We start from the raw sequence: 26,625 nt of genomic DNA, 5'->3' as shown, positions 1-26,625 counted from the left end.
TTCAAGGATTTATTGTCATTCTATTTTATAGAACTGTTTATTAATCTTACTTCAAGGGTATGACAGTCATTTCACACTAACATAGTTTAGCTTTCTACAACTACGTTAAAAGATAATTCAACCTTTTATATTTTATTCTATAAAAAAATAGTAGAAAGAAGATCAAGGGTATGACCGTCATTTGGTAGGACGACCAATGGAAGAAGCCATAATAATACACATTTTTTTAGTTCAAAATTGTCATTACAATTGGCTGATATAGACTTAGCTGAAAATGGAAAGTCCTAAAAGATCTATCCAATTTCGTGCTCTCCTCATCTTCGTCGATCATTCCTGCCCGCCATTGAAGAGTAACTCTATGGAGAGGTTTGTTACGAGCTTATCACCATGAAGAATTCAACTCCTTCACAAATCTAGCTTTGTTTCACTGAGATAAGTCATTCTCTTTCCCTTCCTTTCTGAACTGATATCTAATAGAGTTAAGGATGACCCGATCTTTATTGTCCTAACAGGTGAGCTCCATAACCTAACTGATTCCACTATTAAAGCTAACAAATGCTCGAATTTACCTACCCCTCAATTGGATAAACCTTATAATAAGTATGTAAACTCAATTTGGTACAGTTATGTTTATCATAGTTGTTCACCGATTCTAAATTGTTTATGAATCATGTTGTTGGTCTGTTTAATCCTCAAGTTTCAGGTACAAGTTTTTCCCATTTTGAGTAATAATATGTATTTGTGTTTTAGTTTTTGTGGCTGCATGTGTTAAGAAAGTTACTATTATAGGGATTTTTCATGTATTTTTGTTTATTTTTTACTATATACAAGAGAGAATTTAATATTTTGGTAGTCCTCACATTAATTTTTTTTGTCAATTTTATTCCTAATTTAAATTTTAATTATTCTACAAACTTTTATCCATTTTGATAAATTTGAACAATTATTTAGATTTATTAAATGCTACAAAAGTGATGATTCATGAAAAAATGATAGTGACACCATAAAAGTTATTTATATAATCAAATTCAAAATTGATCCAAAAATTTATTTCCTTTCTATTTTGTAGAAATGTTTATTAATCTTACTTCAAATTTTATTTTTTCTAACAAATTTATCATGAATAAGTAAATAAAGTATCTTGACATTCCCTTTCTAACTTAGTACATGCATAATTATTAAATAAGAAATTATTTTTTATATATAGCTAAAAATATTTGAAAATTTAATTTTAAGAAAATAGAATTTAACTCTCCAAATATTAATGATACTAAATAATGAAAAATGAGAGCAATACTTTTTCACATTTTTTTATGGTGAAATTTTTTATCAAAAAAATGGGATTATCAACATTCTATAAAATTTAGGACAAAATATGTAGTTTAACATGAAATATTAAAGTTTCATACATATTTAAGAAATATTAACATAGATTTCTTAACATGTATTTTTAGGGGGAAAACTACTAAAGTTAATAAAAAAATTAGTAACTTTCAATTTCTTTTGTATGGTTTAATATGAAGAAAAATAATTAAACTAAATAAGGTGAAAGTATTTTTGCAAACAAACTATTTTAGACTCCATGATATTTCTAAGGGCATAAATGTAATTTTATACTCCATGATATTTTAGTTAGTTGTACTAGAACTCTACAGAGTAATTGATGAACAGAGTAATTGATAGAAATGTCGAATTATCCCCTCTTTCAATGGCTTCTGCAAATCTCTCCTCTATTTGTATGTGCAGAATTCATCTATCTTTCTAATCTTCTAACTTTCTCACAAACTGATTCATCTTCTTATTTCCTCGAAACCTATTGCATATCAAATTGCTCTTTCAATTTTCAATTTCTGGTAAGCTCTTCATCATTTTTTTTTTAATTTTCTTTCATGTTCTATTTTTTTCGCGTTTTTATTTTTTTATTTTTTGTGGAAGTTTTATTTGTCATTATTTAGTACTTTCTTCGGTTCAATTTGTTTGATTTATTTCTTTTTTATTTTATTTTATTTTTTAAAATTTTTTTAGCAATAGTTGTAATTTTAATTTTTCACATGTCACATTCAAGATTATAAGGTTAAAGAATATTTTAATATATTTGACATATCTTTTATTTAATATCACAATATTAAATTATATTTTTTTACTTCTTAAAATTTCGTACCAAATTAAAATAGACCAAACAAACTAGAACAGATAGAGCATTAACAGAATGGTGCATTTCTAAGAAAAAAGTACAAAACTTGTAGATGTTAAATTGTGCTTCTGAACATATATGTATTTTCAAAATTCAAACTTCTAAAATTATGTTTTAGCCAAAGGTTATTTTCATAAGCTTCTAATAATTATAACAAACTTATAAAGTTCTTTGAAATTAATTTATAAATCATTACGGATATTATGTCATACCAAATTAAAAAAGATTTTGAATCTTATATTAATAGGCTAAAGATATGTATAATGTATCAAAATACTCTTTAATTTTACAGAATTGATTAAAGCGTTGTCAAAAATAAAGAGACGTTCTCCTTTTAAATGTATCAAAACGAATGTAGTACTCTATTAATAGTAAAAATAATAAAAAAAGATACTGATAAATGATGAAAAAGTATTCATTTAATTTTAAAATTATATATACTAAATATATTCTAAAATTATAATTTATTTAATTTAATTGGTACGTTTGCTCATATTATATCATGACGTTATAATTCGTACACTTAACTACATATATCTTTTTACAACATATTTACAATCTTCAAAATAAAATATATTATTTTGAGGTAGTATATTCTCTCATTGGGTATAGAATTTTTTTTTAAAAAAAATATACTAAATTGTCCTCTTAATTTTATAGTATATAAAATAATATGTGAAACCATAACTTTTTCATTTTTATCACATTTTAAAGAATGATATGATTAATTTTAACTTTCATCAAATAAGTTGAATTTCATTCTCTAAACTCCTTCAAGATAAATTTATAGATGGATCATTTTTTATATTTTTTAGTTGTTTTGTATGATTCTATAAAAAAATTAATATAATTAACACTTTATTATAACGTGTATCTTTATCATCATTTTTGATTGTGCTATTTTGAAAATATTGATGATCATTTAAAAAACTAATTAAATGCCTATAAATATATTTAAAATATTAATATTGGGCCCGTAAAACGGGCCCTTCATTATCTAGTATATTATCATATATAGTATATGTCTATTTATGAAAAAGTAAGAAACCCAAAGTTAGTTTTCTCCTATAAATAAAGGGGTTTCCTTCATTATAATTCGTGATTCAAAAATCCCTCAAGAGAAATAAGAATTACTCTCTATTCTATCTCTATTCTTCTTTTTCTTTATTCTGTATTATTTCATAACATGTTATCAGCACGAGACTCTACCTTTAAATATTACTCTAAAAATATCGTAAGGTCTACAAGAAGGGAAAATTTTCTTCTTTTAAATCGGTCTAAATCAAAAAAAAATATATGTTCTAAATTGTTGGCTTTGATGAAAAGCAGTAACGAATTATGGGCAAAAGGAGTGGTATTCCTTTGACTTATTTTTCCTTTCCGTCTTAACAAAATATGATTTCATGATTGGTTAAAACTAAGAAAGTGATTAACATGTTTTCAATTCTTTATGAAATCTGCTAGTACGTTATATTACATGATAAAAGATAAAGTGGTCAATACACATGTAAGTATTTGGGATTTTTGCTTACTTTTAATTTAATAATTTTATCAATATCTTGCTAAGTTATTATGTATACGTGAAAGTATATATAATAGCTATTTTGATTCTTATTTTCATCATGATTATTCTAATGATAAGATGTTGGGTTCAAGTCCCATCGATTTATGCCTAAGACACTTTTATATGGATAAGACATTGCGTTTGAATCTCAATACACCATATTGATGATATAATGATGGCTAAGGCAAAATAATGTGTTTTGATGAAAAGTCATGAAACTTGTCCATTGAATATGCTCCATTCCATGAAGTGAATGTGGTAGCAATATATGATAGGTCTGAAAAAAGATAATTTGATCCATTCTTGAAGTGAATGTGGTAGCAATATATGATATACTTTGAAAGACATGTATGCCTCGATGTGCTCCTGAAGTAGCAATATCATAAAAGAGGTTATAAGCTATCAGAATTTGATAGGCTTAAGACACGATTATATTCCATTTTTAAGGAATGAGAAGCTTATTAATGCAAACGTGCACTTGATTGTGATGGTATCAAAACTCACCTCCAAAAGAGGTTGAATAATTGAGAAGAGTTATTTTGAAATCTACTTCTAAAGTAGTAAATTCAAAATTTATTCATGTAGTAGTAAATTTGAAATTTACTAAAACAAAAAGCACATATCATGGTAAACTTGGAGTTTAATAGAATAAAATTTCAAAATTTGACATGAGTGATTGCGACATCCGAAAGATGTGCATACTGAGTATTGAACATATATTGAAGAATTAAAAAAAATTCTTCATTACTTTTAATATTGCTTGTTCTCATGATAAGTTGGTTGGACCAACTAATTTTGGGATTGGATCCCTCAAAATCTGAAAAGTATAAAAGGTGAATAAGGGCTCATTCACCTATCATGTGATATGTTTTGAAAAGATGCATCAATAAGATGATCACATGTACATTTATCGTCAACCTACAGTTTGACATTCATAAAGTTGTTTGCTCAATAAAATTGAGTTAAAGAACATAATTTTTAGATTGTGTAATCAATACAATTCATCTTGATGATGATGGTTTGACATTAAATGACTTCTATTAATAGCTAACCCATTACTAATGAGAACAAAACTTCACGTGTTGGTCTAAAATATGATATGTTACATACAATAGCACTTGTATGCCTTAAACTAATAAATTATGATTATTTATTCCCTCTCAATTGGTTCAAGGTCAGGAACCAACTATTCCATCTAATAGTTAATGTGTGGTATACGATTAATGAATACAACATGATGCACAAAGATGGATTCCTCCCAGAAGATGAATGATGTATGTTAGTTTTTCTAACATAAGGGGGAGATGATAAGCAGCTAATAAATATGTTAAGAATTATCATCAGATCCTCATTCAAAAGATAGTTCAAGTTGAATGCCGAAAGCATCTCATATTTAAGCTGCAAGTGTTCCTATTTTGTGTCCCTAAAGGACAAAGTCTGCACATGCATGAAGCGTGATAGACCGATCCGCTCCAAATAAAATAATTCTTAAAAAAGATAAGGAGCGAATGATCATAATAAGAAGGTAATGTGCTCTTGAAGAGCCTACGACATAACACTTCATGAAACCTTATAGGAGGTTCAAGTACCTAAAATAATGAAGTGATAAGATCTCAAAATGTTATGTCGCATTGCGAACCAATACAAAATAATATATTATCGATAATATCTTTGATACAATATTGATGCAATATTGTAAAATATTACGAGGATGCAAATTCTACGTTTATTTAAGTATGCTCATGTAGAAATACTGGTATGACATGACCAACTTGAAACAATGCATTTCGGTAAGCATAAAACTTATTTGATTTGCAGTCCAGACACTTGAAGATGTCATACATGAAAAATTGAATATTGTCAATTGACAAAATTTATATAAAAACTCTTTTAAGGATTCAAAATATTTGAAGCATATAAAAGTTTTTGAGAAACTTATTTATAATCCTTATATTTCATAAGCTTATAACTTGAAAATTATTGGAACTCTTGGACAGTTTTTAAAAGCAATAGATTATTTGCTGAATGACAAATATACCAAATTAAATTGGTTGTGAAGTACCATATCTTAGTTCAATTGATGCACTAATGTATCTTGCAAATACTACAAGGCATGACATAGCATTTTTCAGTCAATTTATTAGCAAGGTAGTTCTGCTCGTACTAGGAGACATCAAAATGAGATCAAGTATATAATCTTATTTATTCTAAAGATTGTAGTCCCAATCTGGTTGGTAATGTTGATGTTGGGTACTTATCTAATTCGTATAAAGCTTGATCTTAAATAATTTGTTTTCATATGGCGGGGTACCATCATATCTTGGAGATATACAAAGCAGTCTATCTAGCCACTTCATTGAACTATGCTGAGATGATAGCTATTCATGAAGTACGTCGAGTATGTATGTGGTTGAGGTCCATGATACATGTCATTCAAGAAAAATGTGGTTTGAAATATGACAATGTACCTACAATTTTATACTGAGATAATAGAGCATACATAACACATCTTAATAGGGGATTCATTAAAAGAGATAGAACAAAGCACAATTTATCAAAGTTTTTCTATATATAATGAGCTCCAAAAGAATGATGATATTAACATGCAATAAATTCGTTCAAGTGATAATTTGGCTGATTTATTCACAAAGGCTCCTCCAACTGCAACTTTCAAGAAGATGGTGCACAAGATCGAGATGCAAAGGTTAATTGATGTTCTTGTCAAGGAGAAAAAATACGCGTTCTACTCTTTTTCCCTTTAAAGGTTTTGTCCCACTGAATTTTTCTTGTAAGGTTTTTAATGAGGTAGCCGATATGCATATTGTTAGAGATGTGTACTCTTTTTATTTCACTAAATTTTTTTCCACTGAATTTTTTCTAGTAAGGTTTTAACAAGGCATATTATCTATCAATTAGACATTCAAAGGGGAGTGTTATAAATATATTACCATATATAGTAAATGTCTACTTCACCATATATAGTGTATATCTATTTATGAAAAAGTTAGAAACCTAAGGTTAGTTTTTCCCTATAAATAAAGGGGTTTTCCTTCATTGTAATTCACCAATCAAGAAATCCCTCAAGAGAAATAAGAATTACTATCTATTCTCTTTCTACTCTTATTCTTTATTCTGTATTATTTTATAACAAATAAAGCTTTATGATTTCCTATAAAGCAAGGATCTCCAAATAAAGAAAATTTCAAGAGAGAACATAATGTCCCAAAAATGCTATGCATGAAAAGCTCTTTTTTCTCTTTAGTATTATATGTGTTTTTATTTATATGTTTCTCGATTGATAACTTTGTTTACTCTTTATTGGTTACTAAGTTAAGAATCTTTGTAAGTATGTAGGGGTGATTTGAAATTGGAACGGCGATATGTTGATTTAAAGATTGAGTTAGAAAGAGATGCTAGCTAGCTCAGCCCTAAATGAGTTAGTGGGACTGAATATGATAGTGGTATGTATGAATCTATTAATGGTGAGAGGTGGAGGTACCTCGTGAATTTAGTTGAGGTGCACGAAAGATGTACAAACAACACAGTTATAAAAAGAAAGAAAAAAAGGGCTATTGACATAGCATTCTCACATCGTGGCATTGAATAATATGATACAACTACATTTGATGAGATGTAACTTTGAAAAAGTTCACATTAGAATGATCTAGAAACAAAGAATCAGTACTAATGGCATAAATATACAAATTTACATAGAGAATAGACATTAGACATTCAATGTGGCATGATTTTAGGCCAAAATTTAACAAGAAATAATTTATGATCTCAATTGATAGGGATCGAACCTACACCGGTAGAATACTAGAAATCAATTAAAAGTATGACATGACCAACCTAGGGACATGACTCTAGTAGAAGCGTCAATCCAATTTTCAGTTGGCAATGTACATAATATGTAAATAAAGAGAAAGAGATAAAATAGTCCCACTCTTCCATTTCAATAACCTCTCTTACTTCTCCCCCACCCCACCTAAGAATGTAACATATGGAAAAAGAAACGGCATCCCATTGATGATTGATGATGTTTCAAGTGCTCAGCCCAATGCAAATACTATAGAGTTTTTAAGATCCATGTGTCGAGGATTCATATTTTCAGCTATCTATACTGGCTATTGTGGAATATGAGAAATATAGCATAAATCAAATAGACTTTTGAAGATAGCATGATATATAAACGGACAACATGATATATAAATCATATCACATTTACTCCCCAAGGGTGTATAATGTAGAATATCTACCTGACACGAGATACACAAGCATTAGTGATTATGACAACATTTGGGTAAAACAAGAAACAGACAACAATTAACAGTTTAAATATCTAAAGGTGATTATTTGTGAACATAGAAAATAGTTGTGGCAGAGTAGAATATCGATCACTATTTTTCTAATAAACGAAATAAATCATTTTCAATACGATTAACATTTTCTCCATGAGGATTAGATCTAACCCCAAAAAAAAGATGACATGAGAACCTAAATTTATACCAATAAAAGTCCACATAACTTTTTACCCGTCATTAAAAGATTTTATGATAAATAAAATTATCATGTGTTATTTTCCTAGAATAATTATCATTTAATTATTATTCTAATATTTAGGACTTTAAAATTAATTAAAACTATAACTATTAAATATAAACTTATTTTCAAGTGGTAAGAACTCTTAATATTTAGAACTTAAAGTTGGCTAAAATTTTACTTCTTAGATTTTGTAAGATCCCGCAAAATTTCATAATTTATTTTTTATCCTCCCGCGTGCGTAATGTCAACTTCTAACTTGAATTATGATTAAAAATATTAAAAGAGTGTTTTGAGAAAGTTTAAGAATTATTGAAAGGGGTTCAGGACCATTTTGGGACTCCGAAGTAGTAAGCCTCTGTAATAGTGGTGTGCCACCCCACTTAGCTTTCGCGATAAGGGCGTGACACAGAGGCAAAGCTCCACAATAGTGGTGTGCCACTCCGCTATGTTAAATTGTCTATTTTTGTTTATTTTTCACTTGGGGTGAGGGGTTCTTGGTCCTTTTACCTCTTGCACGACTTTGAAACACTCCATTGACCTTTTTCCTTAAGTCATCAAAGATCAAACACCATCCTTTTTCTCTTTAACTCTAACCCCAAGAAAGTTCAAGGGTGTTATAGAGAATTCATCATTCGGGCTTCCAACTTTGATTTCTCTTCAAATTCTTTGGTATTTCAGGCATGTTTCTCATCCTTAGCTAGAATTCTACATTATGACCTATATTTAATCATTATTCATGTGATTTTAATTTTTGGGTTTTGAAATTGGATTGAGGGATTTTGATGGTTATTACTTGGATTGTATTTTTCATGATTTAAATATGTTGTTTATACTTTAATTGATGATTTTGGGGTTGAAAGGGTGCATTGTTATGAGAACTGGAATGAAAAATATGGGTTTCCCCAAAATTGATGAAAATTTGGCTTGATAGTGGCATTAACCTTAACCTACATTGAAATCTTGGTTTCTAATATAGAACTTGCATGATTTTACTTACTTTTGGAACATTGCATTAAAGGATAATAGATACTAAAAATGATTTTGGAATGCCCTTGGTTGCAACGGTTTAGATTTTTAAATAGAACTTGGAAGTCTAATAGTTATATGAATTTGGTTGGGCATAACTGAATTAACTTGCAAACATATTGATATGACGATACCATATTTGGAAATGCATTAAAAATGACTCCTTGGTCAATGATTGGATTTATGTGCAAACTACTTTAATTTGAATTTAAAGAGAATTGTGTAGTTCACAGTGAAGGTATAGTCTCGAGGGAACCAATATTGAAAATCATATTTATCGACATGGGGTTCTATTTGACTATGTGCTTGATGTACACTTTATATTTTTTTGAATGGCTATCGCCTTGGTGTCTTTATCCTTTCCTTAGCTTTCTTAGAACATATAGCTAACACGCACTAGGGTCCTTCTGGCAGGGGGAATCAGACCCATATAGCCCATGGGTTCCTTTAGGACAGAACGAGTTGCATAGTTCAGGCTAAGGATTTAAATTTTTATGTTCATGACCCTTGCCCCTATCCTGACATCCTATATTTATTAATATTATGTAGGTGGTTTGAAATACCCCAAGTGTCGATCTCTGAGAAATTTTTGAAATTTCGTACTCACTGTCCCGTCTATGACTTACCCTATGAGTCGTAGAAAGTCTTAACAATTCATAGGGAGTCTTAAATATTTTTTGATATCAGAGCTTAGGTTTCATGTCATTAGGTGTACACAAAGCCATATCAAGTAGAGTCTCTTTTATAGGTATGTTGCGTGCCACACTTATAAGGGAGAGGCTATGAGACATTTAGGAATGTTTCCCTTTCTTGTTGTTTTATTTCAAGCTATAGAGCCTAAGATCTTGAAATCTCCTCTAATTCTCGTATGTTTGATTTTCATATCATGCCTACCAGAAGATCTAATGTTCATGGAAACTCTTCTGTACCGTCTAAGAATAATGAGGACAGAGCTCATCATACTCAAGGAGTTTAGACCCGTTCTAGGGTCACTGCTTCTGATTCCCGTAGTGGAGTTTCACCAGTTCCCCTAGTCCTCATCGGCCACCTCAGATGGGTGTATCTAATGTTGAGTTTTGCCAGTCAACCCAGTTGGTGGCCTTTCAGAATGAGTATGTTTCTTCTATTGCTCCATCCTCAGAGGTCACTAGATTTGGCCAATTTATGAGGTTGAGTCCTCTAACTTTTAGTGGCTCTAAAGTTGAGAAAGACCCTCAAAATTTTATTGATAGAATAGACAAATTTTTTTGTGTAATGCATGTTATTGATGTGGAGGGGGTGGAGTTTGTTTCTTATCAATTGAAGGATATGGCATATCAATGTATGTGGAATCAGAACAGCCTAGGGGTGCTGATGCCGAGTTTGCTTTGTGGGATGGCTTCTCTAGTACTTTTCTTAATCACTTCTTTCCTCAGGAGTTGAGGGAGGAGAAGGTTGAGGAATTCTTGAATTTAAAGCAAGGCAGGATGACAGTAAAGAAGCATGCCTTGAAGTTTCATTAGTTGTCGTGATATGCTCCAGAATTAGTTTCTAGTATAAAGGCTAAAATGAGGAAGTTTTCTTCTGGGTTGTCTCGTAATTTGATCTTGGAAAGCAAGTCTGCCTTGTTGAACAAGGATATGGGCATCTCCATACTTGTGGTGTATATGTAATAAGTGAAAGAGGAAAATAAAAATTAAGTGGAGATAAGTGAAAGGCAGAATAAGAAGTTTCGATACTTATATCAGGGTGGAGGTCTACAGTAGAGTGGTAGAGATCGTGGAAAATAGTCTAAAAAGAAGTGGGGCAATTCTGGTTCCTACATTATGGCTAGTGCTCCTTATCCAAAGCTGTTGGTTGATCGTCATTTTAGAATAGTATGAGTCCAAGGGTACAGGGTTCCTAGCCTCAGACTAGTGAGGCTCAGTCAGCTCCATCATATCCCCCTTGTAGATTTGTGGTCAGGTGCATCGTGGTATTTGTGAAAAGGGGAGGAACAAGTGCTTTAAATATGGTCAGATTGGTCACATGAAGAGAGATTGTCCTTCTAAGGTTGCTTCTGGGGAGAATAAGATTCTTGTTTCTACTTCATCAGCTCCTACACCAAAGTGTGCTACTTTTGCTTCTGCCTTCGGTACTAGTCGAAATCGTCTATACGCTCTTACCACCTACCAGGATTCTGAGGCATCCTATGATATTGTTACTAGTATGCTCAAACTTTTCTCTTATGATGTATATTGTCTACTTGATCCCGGGCGTACCCTGTCTTATGTGATCCTTTGTATGGCTGTTCATTTTGGTTTTGACCATGAGTATATTTCGAATCCCTTCTCTGTGTCCACCCCGATGGGTGACTTCATTATGGCTAGAAGGGTCTATAGGGGTTGTGTAATGACGTTTTATGGTAGGGACACCCTGGTGGATCTGATAGAGTTCGACCTATTAGACTTTGATATGATTTTGGGGATGAATTGGTTGCATTTGTGCTATGTGTCTCTTGATTTTTGGACCCAAAGGGTCAGTTTTCACTTCCCTAATGAGCCGGTGATTGAGTGGGAAGATAGTTTCCTAGTGCCTAAGGGAAGGTTGATTTTGTATCTTAGCGCCCGAAAATTGGTATTTAAGGGGTGCCTCTATCACTTAGTGCATGTTAAGGATTCTAGATTCAAAGGTCCTTCTTTGTAGACTATCCATGTGGTCTGTGAATTCCCAGAGGTGTTCCTTGATGGTAATTCTGGTGTTCCTCCCTATAGGGAAATTGATTTTGGGATTCATCTTCTTTCGAACACTCGCCCTATTTCTATCCCTTATTACAAAGTGGCTTCGGCTGAGTTGAAAAAACTCAAGGAGCAGTTGAAAGATCTTCTGGATAAGGTTTTTATTTGTCGTAGTGTTTCTCCTTGGGGTTCTCTGGTTCTATTTGTGGTAAGAAGGGTGGGTCCCTTCAAATGTGTATAAATTACCGATAATTGAATAAGGTGACCATAAAGAAAAGGTATCCCCTTCCAAGAATTGATGATCTCTTTGATCAGCTTCAGGGTGTTAAGTACTTTTTTAAGATTGATCTTCGGTTAGGTACCATCAGTTTAAGGTTAGGGAGTTCGATATCCCTAAGACTACTTTTCTAACTTGGAATGGTCATTTTGAGTTCTTGGTGATGTCCTTTGTTTGACTAATGCCTTGACAATATTTATGAAACTAATGAACTGGGTACTCTGTTAGTTCTTGGATTTGTTCATAATTGTATTTATTGATGATATTTTGGTGTATTCTAAGAGTGAGGCGAATCATGCTGATCATCTCCGCCTTGTGTTGCAAACCTTAAAACATCAGTGGTTGTATGTGAAGTTCTCAAAATATGAGTTTTGATTAAATGTTATAACTTATCAGGGTTATGTTGTTTATAGTGAAAGGATAATGGTGGATCTATAGAAAGTTACGGTGGTTAAGAAGCGGCCTACACCCATAATTTTAATTAACATTTGGAGCTTCTTGGGTTTAGCCGGTTATTATAGAAGGTTTGCAAAAAATTTCTCTTCTATTGTTGCCCTATTGACTAAGTTGACTCAAAAAATGTAAAGTTCTTATGGTTTGATGCCTGTAAGGGTAGTTTTGAGAAGTTGAAGGATAAGTTAACTTTGACTCTGGTTTTGACTCTACCTAAGGGTATTGATGGTTTGTTGTCTATTGTGATGCATCCCGAGTGGGACAAGTTTGTGTGTTGATGTAGCATGACAAGGTGTTTCCATATTCTTCTAGACAGTTGAAGGTTCGTGAGAAGAATTATCTAACTTATGATTTCGAATTATTCGTGGTCATATTTGCATTAAAGATCTACGACATTATTTGTATGGGGTACATATGGATATTTATTCTGATCATAAGATTCCTCAATATATGTTTACTCAGAAGAAGCTAAATCTCAGGCAAAGGAGGTGGCTTGTGTTACTAAAGGACTATGACATAAGTCTCCACTATCACCTAGGTAAAGCTAACGTGGTTGTTGATGTTCTTAGCAGGTTGTTCATGGGGAGCTTATCTCATGTGGACGAGGGGGAATGGGATTTGGTGAAGGACATTCATATTAGGCTAATCTTAGAGTCCATCTCTTTGATCCCAAGAATGGTGGTGTAATTATTCAAGAGGTGGCGAAGTCATATCTTGGTGCTGAGGTAAAGAAGAAACAAGTGTTGGACCCTATTTTGATGTAGATCAAGGAGGATATAGGTACGTAGAAAGTAATGGCTTTTGAGATTCATGGTGACGTTATCTTGAGGTACTAAGGTAGATTATGTATTCTCGATGTTAATGGGTTGCGAGGAAGAATTTTGGCCAAAGCTCATTAGTCGCATTATACTATTCATCCTAGTTCGACGAAGATATATCATGACTTAAGAGAAATTTATTAGTGGAATAACTTGAAGAGGGATATGGCTAATTTTATCTCTAAGTGCATGGTATGCCAGCAATTAAAGGTGGAGCACCTGAGGCTCGATGGATTATTTTAAGAATTGAGCTACTTGTGTAGAAATGGGAAATAATATGGATTTCGTTACTGGTCTTCCACGGTCTCTCTATAAGTTTGATTCTATTTGGGTCATCGTGGATAAGATGACTAAGTCCACTCACTTCTTGCCAGTGAGGACTAACTATTCAGTGAAAGATTATGCTAAGATCTTCATTGAGGAGATTGTGAAGTTGCATGGTGCCCTCGGTCCATTATATCTTATCAAGGTACTCAATTCTCATCTTACTTTTGGCGTTTCTTTTAGAGAATTTTAGGGACTAAGATGAGCCTTAGTACCGCCTTCCACCCGAGACGGATGGGTAAGCGGAGAGAACCATTCAAACATTGGGGGATATGCTCATATCTTGTGTAATTGACTTTTGTGATAGTTGGGTTGACCATTTGCCTCTCATAGGATTTGCCTACAATAATAGTTATCACTCTAGCATTAGTATGGTTTCATTTGATGCCTTGTATTGTAGAGGTGTAGGTCTTGTATTGGGTGGTTTAAAGTTGGTGAAGATAGGTTATTTGGTCTTGATTTTGTTTACCAAGCCATGGAGAAGGTGAAGGTGATTTAGGATAGGCTTAAGACCGCCCAAAGTAGCCAAAAGTCCTACGCGGATGTGAGGCGAAGGGAGTTGGAGTTTAATGTTAGTGACTAGGTGTTCATAAAGGTGTCTCCCATAAAGGGCATGATGCAGTTTGGGAAGAAGGGGAAGCTTAGTCCCCATTATGTTGGTCCATTTTTGGTTTTGATGAGGGTTGGCAATATTGCATATGAATTAAAGTTTCCTTCTAGTTTGAGCACCATTCATTCGGCCTTCCATGTTTCGATGTTGAGGAAGTGTGTGGGTGATCCTTCATTGGTTATTCCTTTTGGAAGGTGTAGGCATTTCGAATTTCTTGTTGTATGGGGAAGATTCAGTGGAGATATTAGGTCGGCAAGTCCATTGGTTACGGACGAAGGATGTGGCTTCAGTAAAGGTTCTTTGGAGGAACAAAAACTATAAAGAATCTACTTAGGAAGCCGAGGAGGACATGAAGGCCAAGTAGCCATTCCTATTCCCTACTCCAGAAAATCATGCGTAAGGTATGTGTGATCTTAACATGTTTGATTCCTGTCTTTGTTAAAGGTAAGTGTGGGTGCATTTCTATGTTAAATTATGTTAAGGGATACCTTGACCTATTATTCTAGGATGAATAATCCTAAGGGGGGAGAATGAAATACACCAGGTGTCGATCTCTAAGAAATTTCTAAAATTCATCCTTCCTATCCTAACTATGACTTACCCTGGGAGTCATAGGGAGTCATAACGAGTTGTTGGACCCATATCATAGTCCTACCAGTATATGTGGCTAAGTTTTCTACTCTGAGTATCAGTGGCTCATTACGGGTCATTGTGTGCAAATCATAGGATGTATAGGGTTTACCCAAATGGTTATTATGTTGAATAAGATTGGACCCTACGAGTCATAGAGTCTAATTATGAGCCACGATATATGAGTCGTAAGGTCAACAGTGTGTGCCTGGTGACATTGTCTTGACGAATCGCTATGAGACCCGTAATGACTGACAGTTTATTTTCCAGCTTTTAATAGGGGTATTTTAGATATTTCCCTCTTATCCCAATAACCACGACCTATAAACATACTTGGGGCCCTATTTTTATTGATAACACGCTCCAAACATTCTCTCTTCTCTCTCAAGTCTCTTAATCTATACTTAGGGTTTCCAAAAAGAAGGTCAAGGACAGCTTCGGGGTTGAATTCTCTCCATAATCTTGAATATTTCAGGCATGTTACTCTTGTCTAATTGCTGCTATGTTAAAAGCATATGTTTTAACGTATTATTCATATGATTTTAATATTGGTTTTGGAACATGGGTTAAGCATTTTGAATATTTGTGTTTGAATAATGTTTTCCCATGGTTTACATATGATTGTTCATGCTTTAATTATGGTTTTGAACTTGTGGAGTGCATGGGTATGGTGAATAAGCTATGGGATTATGATTTTCCTCAATTTGTGAATATTGATAATTGAAGTGGTAATGACCTCAACTCCTCTATTGTGAAATTGGATTTGAATATGAAAAGTATGCACATTGATCTACTCTTGAACTATTGTGTAGGGTGGAAATTTAATGAAGCATAATGATTTTGAATTGAACCTTATGGGTGGTGTAATTCCCCAAGCTAATATATATATTTGAACTAAAAAGATTATAAATTTCCCTAAATATTGATAATTGGTTGGCATCTTAATGTTACATTGCAAGTGTAGTTGGTATGATGATACCAACAGTGTATGCCTAAATGTGTATCATGGTTCAATAAATGGAAATGTGTGATAAATGATTTAATTGGGCTTTAATGAGGATTGTGTAGCTAAGTCGTGAAAGTGGAGGTCCTAAGGGACCAATACTAGAAATCACAATTGTCGATGTGAGGGTCTAAATAACCGGGTGGTTCGAGTCCCCCTTATTATTATTATATGATCGGTAGGTTTGAATCTCCCGTATTATATCACATGATTGGGTGCTTAAGTCACCTTTGTATGCCGGGAGGTTCGAGTTCCCCATGGTGCATATGTATATTTTCGGGTTTGTGCGGCTATATATACTGAGGCCCTTCCAGCCAGGGGTCTTCTCATGGTATAACGATCGAGATACACAATCCAAGTTAAAGTTTGAAAGTGAATGTTAAGCCTTGTTCCCTTTCTTGGCATATTATTTATATATGTATTATGATGTGGTTCATATGGTATTTAAAATGATCAGACTTGACATTATTTTGTCCCTTATCCCAGAGTTTCATGCTGATGTTCACCCTATTAATCATCTCCAGATGTTTTATCCCCATGTGATACAGGCACCAAAGATACTTCTACTTTTCTTATGTTGAGTTAGGTGGATCGTCTTGGTTCATTGGTTCATTGGTGAAGTGGTAAGCTTTCATTCTCCAAAAGACTTAGACGTTTCATCAGTTTCTTTCATAGAGTGGAATTAAGAGTTTACATTATCATTAATATTATCATTATCAGAGTTCGGGATGTGTCCTGACCAAGACTAGTTTTTGGTTCTTTTTGCATAGTGGCTTTGTTGTATTACTGTGGACTTGGGTGGTGATGTTGGTTGGTTGTGTTTGGTCAATTATTGGTTATCGATTATAGACATGTCTTAAATTTCTCATAAGCTTATCTTATGCTATCTTATTATATGTTGGGAATACATCTGATGTTGCACGTATTGTATTTTGTTTGGTCAGGTGAAGGGGGTGGTCTCCGATCCTTATTGGACTTGAGATACTCATCACGGCCAGGCCCTGGTTTGGGTCGTGACATAGTTTGACTGGTTTTTGGAAATACCATTATTTTATCCTTCTCCTCTAAGCTATATGCCAGTGCTCGCCCCATTGACTGCCCTGGATGCTGCATCATTTCATTATATAGGGTTCAAGGGCTTTCCCGTGTAGCGTTGGGTGATCTGGTACTCCTATGGATCTGATGTGAAGTGGTGAGCCTCCATCTTTCAAAAGTACTGGTTATTTTACTTGTTCCTTTATGTCTTAATATTTCTTTTTAAACTCATTTTCCAATATCATGGGCATGTCCCAACTTACTTTGGTATTCTGGCTTTAGAGGTTTTTTTGGACAAGTGTTGGAATAATTGGTCATTGTGTTTTGACACTTATTTCATTTGACACATTTATCTTATTCACCATTTTTGGTTGGCTTCCATTGTATTCATTCATTGTGCTCTAGGGGTTAGGCTAAAAGGGTAGTCTCCGGCTTATGGTAGGCTTGAGATACCCATCTCGACTAGGCCCTGGTTTGGGTCGTGACAAGCTTGGTATAAGAGCAAGGTTCAAGGTCTTTTGATGTTCACAAAACTGTGTCGAGTAAAGTCCCTTTTATGGGTGCGTAGCATTCCACACTTATAAAGTGGAGGCTATAAGGAATTTTAGGAATGTTTCCTTTTCTTGTGTTCTATTTCAAGCTATAGAGTCTAGTTATCTTGAAACTTCTGTAACTCTTAACTTACTCACTTTTTAGATCATGTCTCCTTGAAGATCTGGTGGTCGTAGAAACTCTGTTGGAACCTTTGTCCCACCTAAGGAAAATATGGAGGGAACTCACCTTATATATGAAAAGCAAACCTGGTCCAGGGTCTCTGCTCTTGACTGCACCACTCCACGTGGTGTTCTACCAGTCCTTACTAGTCTTCATTGGACTTCTCAAGTTAATGATATATATGCCCAGATACCCTAAGGAGATATCTCTAATGCAGAATTCTGTTAGTTTATTCATATGCTTGCCCAACTTGTGGCATCGCAGTCTCGTCGATCTAATCATATTGATTCTGTTGTTAGTTCATCTAAGGTCACTAGGGTTGACCAGTTTATGAGGTTGAATCTCCCAACCTTTATAGGCTCCAAGGTTGAGGAAGATCCCCAGGGGTTTATTGATGAGATAGAGAAGATTTTCAGAGCCATGCATGCAATTGATTTTGAGGGTGTAGAGTTTGTTGCCTATCAGTTGAAGGACATGGCTTATTAGTGGTATGTGGGATGGGAATTAATAAGGGGTGATGATACTGAGTCTTTGATGTGGGATGAGTTTTTAGGGGCTTTTCTTTATCACTTCTTTCCTTAGAAGTTGAGGGAAGCTAAGGCAGAAGAGTTTGTGAACATGAAGTAGGGTAAGATAATTATGAAGAAGTATGACCTGAAGTTCCAGCAGTTGTCCCATTATACGCAGGAGTTGGTATCTAATATAAGGTCCTGGATGAGGAAGTTCGCTTCTGGTTTGTCCCATGATTTGGTGTTGAAATGTAAGGCTGCTATGTTGAATATGATATGGACATATCTAAGCTGGTAGTCTACATACAATAGGTAGAGAATGAGAAAAAGAAGCAAGTAGAGATGGGAAAGAGGTAGAAGTTTAGATATTCAAATTAGGGTGAAGGTTAGTAGAATAGCGAGAGAAATGGTATACAGTAGACTAAGAAGAAGAATTGGCAAAATTCATATTTGACAGCTAGTTTTCCTTATTCTAATCCTTTTGGTGATCATCGTTTTAGGGCTAGTAGTGATACTAAGGCAGAGGGTGCCTAGTCTTAAGTTAGTAGAGCTCAGTCAGCCCCACCTTACCCTTCATGTTGATTTTGTAGGCAGCTTTACTATGGTTATTGTGGAGGGAACGAATTTGTTTCAATTGTGGTCAGCCTGATCATCTGCAATAAAATCGTCTCATAGCTAAAGTTACCACTGGATCTAGTAAGGTTTCGGTCGCCACTTTTATGGCTCCTGCACCTAAGGGTTCCACTTCTAGGTACCAGCACTGTCTGGAATTGTCTCTATTCACTTGCTACTCATTAGGAATCTGAGGTATCCCCCGATGTTGTCACTAGTATGTTACAACTATTCTCCCATGATATTTATTATTTTCTTGATTTGGATTCTATCATATCTTATGTGACTCCTTATGTTTCTGTACGCTTTGGTTTTAGTCTTGAAATTATTTCTGACCCCTTTTTTGTTTCTACTCCACTGGGTGATTCCATTGTTGCTAGAAAAATCTATAGGGGTTGTGTGGTGTCCATCTTTCATAGGGAGATGTTAGTGGAGATAATAGAACTTGATGTGGTGGATTTTTATGTAATCTTGGGGATGGATTGGCTTAATTTGTGTTATGCTTTTTTGGATTGTAGGACCCGAAAGGTCAGTTTCCATTTTCCTCATGAACCGATAATTGTATGGGATGAGATTTCGTTAGTGCCTAAATGGAAGTTTAGTTCTTATCGTAGAGCTCATTATATTAAAAGGGTGTCTATATCTTCTAGTTTGGGTTAAGGATTCTAATTCTGAAGGTCTTTCTTTGTAATTTGTCCCTATGGTTAATGAACATCCTGAAGTTTTTTTTGATGATCTTCCTGGAATTCCCCCCTATAGGGAAATAGATTTTGTGATTATCCTCTACCGGTACCTGTCCCATTTCTATTCCTCCCTATAAAATGATTTCAGCTAAGCTAAAGGAACTAAATGAGCAGTTAAAGGATCTTCTTAATAAGGGTTTCATTCATCCTCGTGTTTCTCCATGGGGTGCTCCTGTGTTTTTCTTGGGAAAGAAAGATGGGTCTCTTAAGATGTTGATGAGTGGCACATTACTACTCATTTGCACACAACATTTGTGCACACTACTGTAATTTGAATGTATAAATACGACATATTTGTGATTAAATGCACTAATTTCCACTTTTTGCAAGCACACAGATTATGAGATGGAAAGATGTAGATTTGAGCTAAAAAGGATCAAAAATAAGAAAAAAAGTGCAGCTAGAAGACCTAAAGAAGAAACAAGCCTTAGTTACTGTGACAAGGTATTTGGGCCGCGATCGCGGCCAATCAAGCAGGTCAAAGTACCGCGATTGCGTGGTTCTAACCGCGGAAGTGGTAGCCGCGATCGTGAACAATTGTCAGCAATTGCAGCAACACGGGATTCTGCCCAGGGGTTGTTTTATAATTTACACAGACATCCCTAATTCCCTTAAGTGGTCCAAACCCTTTCTCATTGGGAACAATCCCTAATTTTTGGGAACTCTCTTCTACCATCTAGTTTCTAATTTGAAGGGAACATATTTGTACTAATTTTTGGGGTGAAGAATACATTAGAGTAACTTCTAAGAGGAATATTAGCAAACTCCATTGAATATTTGTTGAGATTTAAGGATTGAATTTGCATTCTCTTTATCTTTCATGAATCAATTTGATGGAGGTTTTTGTATATCTTTGTTTATTATTCTCATAAGTTGCTAGTTTTTCCTCTTGGGGCTATGTTTGAATAGGGTGAAAGAGTGTGTGGGTTGTTATCGTTAGCTTTAAATTATAGTTAATGTTGTTAGGTTTCACAAATATTTGATTTTAAAATGGAATTTATTGATAAAATCTCTAATTCTCTAAACCCCACATTATCCTTGAAAGAGGAATGTGGGTAATCAAGATCCTATATTATCCTTGAAAGAGGGATGTAGGTGACATAAGCATTTGTGAACAATACGATAGATATTAGAGATTTCCCTTTGTATTGTCTTAGAAATAAGGATAGATTGTGGAATTGCTATATCTTGGGCTTCTTCCTAGAAATAGGGATGCCCAATTTATGTTTTGTAATGATTGGTTGACCACACCCACAAGGTAGTCGAAAGATTCCGTGGGTGATAGTTTGATACTTTGTGGAAAGGCTAGTATCAAAACCTCTAACCGAGCCTACCCACACGCATTTTAGCTAAAAATTGAAGTCGATTATCATGTACCCACACACTAGTTGCCCCTAGTAAATCTTACCCCAAGATCCATTCTTATTGATTATGCTCTAATTATTCGTAGCCTCAAATTAGTACTCTAGAGGCCCAAGTGCTAGTTACATCCTTGAAAACATGTAAAACCCCATAATTATTTTGTATTTTAGATTTAAATCTAGCAAGTGACTTTGATTTCGAACCTACCCGATTGCCACTCACATTGTTCCTCGTGGATTCAACCCTGAGTCAAAGTTGTGTAATTTTATTGACAACGACCAGTCAAATAGGTCAAAGTACTACAATCGGTTGGTTCTAACCACGATCGCGGATAAATGTCAGCGATTATGGCAACACAGGATTCTGCGCTGGGTTTGTTTTAAAATTTCTAAAAGTCATCCCAAATTTTCTTTAGTGGCTCAAACCCTTTCTCATTGGGAACAATCCTTAATTTTTAGAAACTCTCTTCCACCATCTAGTTTCTAATTTGAAGGGAACATATTTATACTAATTTTGGGATGAAGAATACATTAGAATAAGTTCTAAGAGGAGGATTAGCAAACTCCATTAAAGATTTGTTGAGATTTAAGGCTTGAATTTGCATTCTCTTTATTTTTCATGAATTTATTTGATGGAGGTTTTTGTATATCTTTGTTTACTATTCTCATGAGTTGCTAGTTTTCCCTCTTAGGATTATGTTTGAATAGGGTGAAAGAGTGTGTGGCTTGTGATTGTTAGCTTTAACATTTAGTTGATGTTGTTGGGTTTCACAAATGTCTGATTTTAAAATGGAATTTGTTAGTGAAAGTCTCAAATTCTCTAAACCCCACATCATCCTTGAAAGAGTGATGTAGGTAATTAGATCCTACATTATCTTTGAAAGAGGGATGTAGGTGACATAAGCATTTATAAACAATAAGATAGATATTAGTGATTTCCCTTTGTATTGTCTTAGAAATAAGGATATATTGTGGAATTGCTATATCTTGGGCATCTTCTTAGAAATAGGGATGTCCAATTAATGTTTTGTAATGATTGGTTGATCACACCCACGAGGCAGTCAAAAGATTATGTGGGTGATAGTTTGATACTTTGTTGAAAGGCTAGTATCAAAATCTCTAACCGATCCTACCCACATACACTTTAGCTAAAATTTAATGTTGATTTTCTGTACCCATACACTAGTTTCCCCTAGTAAAGCTTAGCCCCATGATCCATTCTTAATTGATTACGCTTTAATTATTCGTAGCCTTTAATTAGTGATCTAAAGGCCCAAGTGCTAGTTACATCCTAGAAAATGTGTAAAACCCCCCAATTATTTTGTATCTTAGGTTTAAATCTAGCAAGCGACTTCCATTTCAAACCTACCCGATCTCCACTCATATTATTCCTCATGGATTTGACCCCAACTCAAAGTTTGGTAATTTTATTGACAACGACCGTCTTGCACTTAAATTGATGTGTGAGTTGAGCGTTATTAGATGTGTATAGACTATCATCAATTGAATATGGTTATAATGAAGAATAAGTACCCTTTTTCGAGGACTGGTGATCTTTTTGGCCAACTTCAGGGTGTTATGTGTTTCTCTAAGATTAATATTCGTTTGGGCTACCATTAGCTAAAAATTATGGATGTTCATATTCCCAAGACTATTTTTCAAACTCGATGTGGCCATTATGAGTATCTTTTTATGTCATTTAGGTTGACTAATGCTCTGACTGCATTCAAGGATCTTATGAATCAAGTGTTTAAATAGTTTTTGGATTTGTTTGTTATAGTCGTAATTGATGACATCTTAGTGTACTCTAAGTATGAGGAGGATCATGCAAATCACCTCTGAATTGTGTTACAGACTTAGAAGGACAAAAAATTATATGCAAAGATTTCTAACTATGAATTTTGGTTAAGTTTTGTGACCTTTCTTAGGCATGTTATTTCTAGTAAGGGGATCAACGTGGATCCGCAGAAAGTTCAGATAGTTAAGAAGTGGCCTAGACCCATGAATCCAACCGACATTAGGAGCTTCTTGGGCTTGGTTGGGTATTATAGGAGGTTTGTGGGGAGTTTTCTATCTATTACTGCCACACTGACGAAGTTAACTCAAAAAAAGGTCAAGTATTTATGGTCTGATTCTTGTGAGGGTAGTTTTGAGAAGTTGAAGGATAAGTTGACTTTTGCGCCAGTCTTTACCCTGCCCGAGGGTACTGATTGGTTTGTCATGTATTGGGATGTATCTCATGTGGGAATGGGTTGGGTTTTGAAGCTGCATGGTAAGGTTGTGGCCTATTCTTCCAAATAACTTAAAGTTCAAGAGAGGAATGATCCGACTCACGATTTAGAGTTGGCGACTGTGGTTTTTACTTTGATGATCTGGCACCATTATCTGTATGGGGTGCACGTGGATATTTATTCAGACCAAAAAGAGCTTGCGGTATGTATTTACGTAAAAGGAATTAAACCTCAGGCAAATGAGGTAGTTGAGTTACTCTAGGATTATGACATGAGCTTTCACTACTATCCAGTTAAGATAATGTCATTTTTGATGCACTTAGCAGGTTGTCTATGGGAAGATTATCTCATGTAAATGAAGAAAAAGAAGGTTAGTAAAGGATATTCATAGGTTGGCCAACTTAGGAGTTCATCTTTTTTACTCTAAGGATGGGGGAGTAATTGTTCAAGTAGTGGTTAAATCATATCTTGGTGTTGAGGTAAAGGAGAAGCAGACTTTGGATCCCATACTTATATAGATAAAGGATGATGTGGGTCAACAATAGGTTATGACATTCAAGATTTGGGGAGATGAAATTCAAAGGGATCAAGAAAGGTTGCATGTTTTTTATGTTGACGGGCTATAGGAAAGTATTGACTGAGGCTCATGAGTCCAGATATACAGTTCATCCGAGTTCGACTAAGATGAACCATGACTTGGAGAAAATCTACTGGTGGAATAATATGAAGAGAGATATGGAAAACTTTTTGGTTAAATGTATGATTTGTCATCAAGTCAAGGTTGAACATTTGAGGCCTAGCGGCATGTCTCAAGAGATAAAGTGCCCATGTGGAAGTGGGAGATAATCAATATGGACTTTTTCACCAGTCTTCCACGGTCTCTCAATTAGTATGATTCTATTTGGGTCATTGTGGATAGAATAACTAAGTCTTCTCACTTCTTGTCTGTGAGGACTAACTACTCAGGAGAGGATTATGCAAAGTTGTTCGTTCAGGAGATAGTAAAGTTAGATGGAGCATTAGAGTCCATTATTTTTTACCGAGGTACGCAGTTTTCCTCTTACTTCTAGCGTTTGTTTGAGAAAGGTTTGGGTACTCAGGTGAACCTTAGCACCACTTTTCACCCTCAAACTGATGGACAAACGGAACGGACTATTTAGACTTTAGAAGATATGCTAAGTGCCTGTATGATTGATTTTAAAGGCAGTTGGGTTGACCATTTTCCTCTCATTGAGTTTGCTTATGACAATAGTTATCATTCTAGAATTCAAATGACATCTTTAGAGGCTCTTTATGGTAGAAGCTATAGGCCTCCTATTAGGTGGTTTGAGGTAGGTGGGACTTTCTTGTTTGATCTTGACTTGGTTCACCAAGCGATGGAGAAGGTGAAGGTTATTAGAGAAAAACTTAAGACTGCGCAAAGTCACAGAAATTTTTATGCGAATGTAAGGTGGAGGGAGTTAAAGTTTGAGATTGGTGATTGGGTGTTCTTGAAGGTTTATCCTATGAAAGGAGTCATGAGATTTGGGAAGAAGGGGAAGCTCAGTCCCTGTTACATTAGTCCATATCAGATTGTAAATAGAATTTAGAATGTCATGTATAAGTTAGATTTACCTGCGAATTTGGCCTAGGATTCATTTTTTTCCGTGTGTCTATGCTGAAAAAGTGTGTGGGTGACCATTTATTAATGGTGTCAATTGACGATGTTGGTATTACAAATTTCTTGTCTTATGAGGAGTCCTGACTGAGATATTGGATATACACTTTCGTAGATTGAGAACTAAAGATGTAGCTTTAGAGAAGGTTATTTAGAGAAATCAAAAAGTGGAAGAAACTTCATGGAAAAGCAGAGAAAGATATGAAATCCAGGTACTAGTTCTTATTCCAAACATTATATAAAAGTACCTAAGGTATGAGTTTTATTTTTCTCTTGTCGCATTTTGGATTTGTTATTTGGTTCTGATGTATTCTTACTATTATCGTGCTAGAGGCCCAAGTGCTAGTTACATCCTTGAAAATATGTAAAACCCCTAATTATTTTGTATCTTAGGTTTAAATCTAGCAAGCAACTTTCATTTCAAACCTACCCGATCGCCACTCATATTGTTCCTCATGGATATGACCCCAACTCAAAGTTGGGTAATTTTATTGACAACGACTGCCTTGCACTTAAATCAACATGTGAGTTGAGCATTATTAGATATGTATAGACTATCATCAGTTGAATATGGTTACGGTGAAGAATAAGTACCCTTTTTATAGGACTGGTGATCTTTTTGGCTAATTTCAGGGTGTTATGTGTTTCTCCAGGCTACCATTAGCTAAAAATTATGGATGTTCATATTCTCAAGACTATTTTTCTAACTCGATATGGCCATTATGAGTTTTTTTATGTCATTTGGGTTGACTATTGCTCTGACTACATTCAATGATCTTATGAATCAAGTGTTTAGATAGTTTTTGGAATTTTTTGTTATAGTCGTAATTGATGACATCTTAGTGTACTCTAAGAATGAGGAGGATCATGCAAATCACCTCTGAATTGTGTTGCAGACTCTTAAGGACCAAAAATTGTATGCAAGGATTTCTAACTGTGAATTTTGGTTAAGTTTTGTGACCTTTCTTGGGCATGTTGTTTCTAGTAAGGAGATCAAAGTGGATCCACAGAAAGTTCAAGTAGTTAAGAAGTGGCCTAGACCCATGACTCCAACCGACATTAGGAGTTTCTTAGGCTTGGCTGGGTATTATAGGAGGTTTGTGGGAAGTTTTCCATCTATTGCTGCCACGCTGATGAAGTTAACTCAGAAAAAGGTCAAGTATTTAAGGTCTGATTCTTGTGAGGGTAGTTTTGAGAAGTTAAAGGATAAGTTGACTTTTACACCAGTCTTGACTCTGCCCAAGGGTATTGATGGGTTTGTCGTGTATTGTGATGCATCTCGTGTGGGACTGGGTTAAGTTTTGATACTTCATGGTAAGTTTATGGCCTATTCTTCTAAACAACTTAAGGTTCACGAGAGCAATCTTCCGACTCACAATTTAGAGTTGGTGACTGTGGTTTTTGCTTTGAAGATCTGGCACCATTATTTATATGGGATGCATTTGGATATTTGTTCAGACCAAAAGAGCTTTTGGTATGTATTTACGCAATAGAAATTAAACCTCAATCAAATGAGGTAGTTGAGTTGCTCAAGGATTATGACATGAGCCTTCACTACTATCCAGATAAAGATAATGTGGTTGTTGATGCTCTTAGCAGGTTGTCTATGGAAATATTATCTCA

General features: G+C 34.6%; 1 long non-coding RNA gene across 1 annotated transcript; it reads left to right on the top strand.

The window, feature by feature from the left end:
* The first annotated feature begins 6,744 nt into the window (after positions 1–6,744).
* On the top strand, positions 6,745–24,546 carry LOC124895106. Its single transcript, XR_007051521.1, has 3 exons — positions 6,745–16,763; positions 17,085–17,332; positions 20,091–24,546. It is a non-coding gene; the product is annotated as an uncharacterized LOC124895106 (long non-coding RNA).
* Positions 24,547–26,625: the final 2,079 nt, after the last annotated feature.

The sequence above is a fragment of the Capsicum annuum genome, chromosome 2 (assembly GCF_002878395.1).
Source record: "Capsicum annuum cultivar UCD-10X-F1 chromosome 2, UCD10Xv1.1, whole genome shotgun sequence".
NCBI lineage: Eukaryota > Viridiplantae > Streptophyta > Magnoliopsida > Solanales > Solanaceae > Capsicum > Capsicum annuum.
The sequence above is the reverse complement of the archived record's forward strand: the minus strand, read 5'-3'. Positions and strand labels throughout refer to the sequence as shown.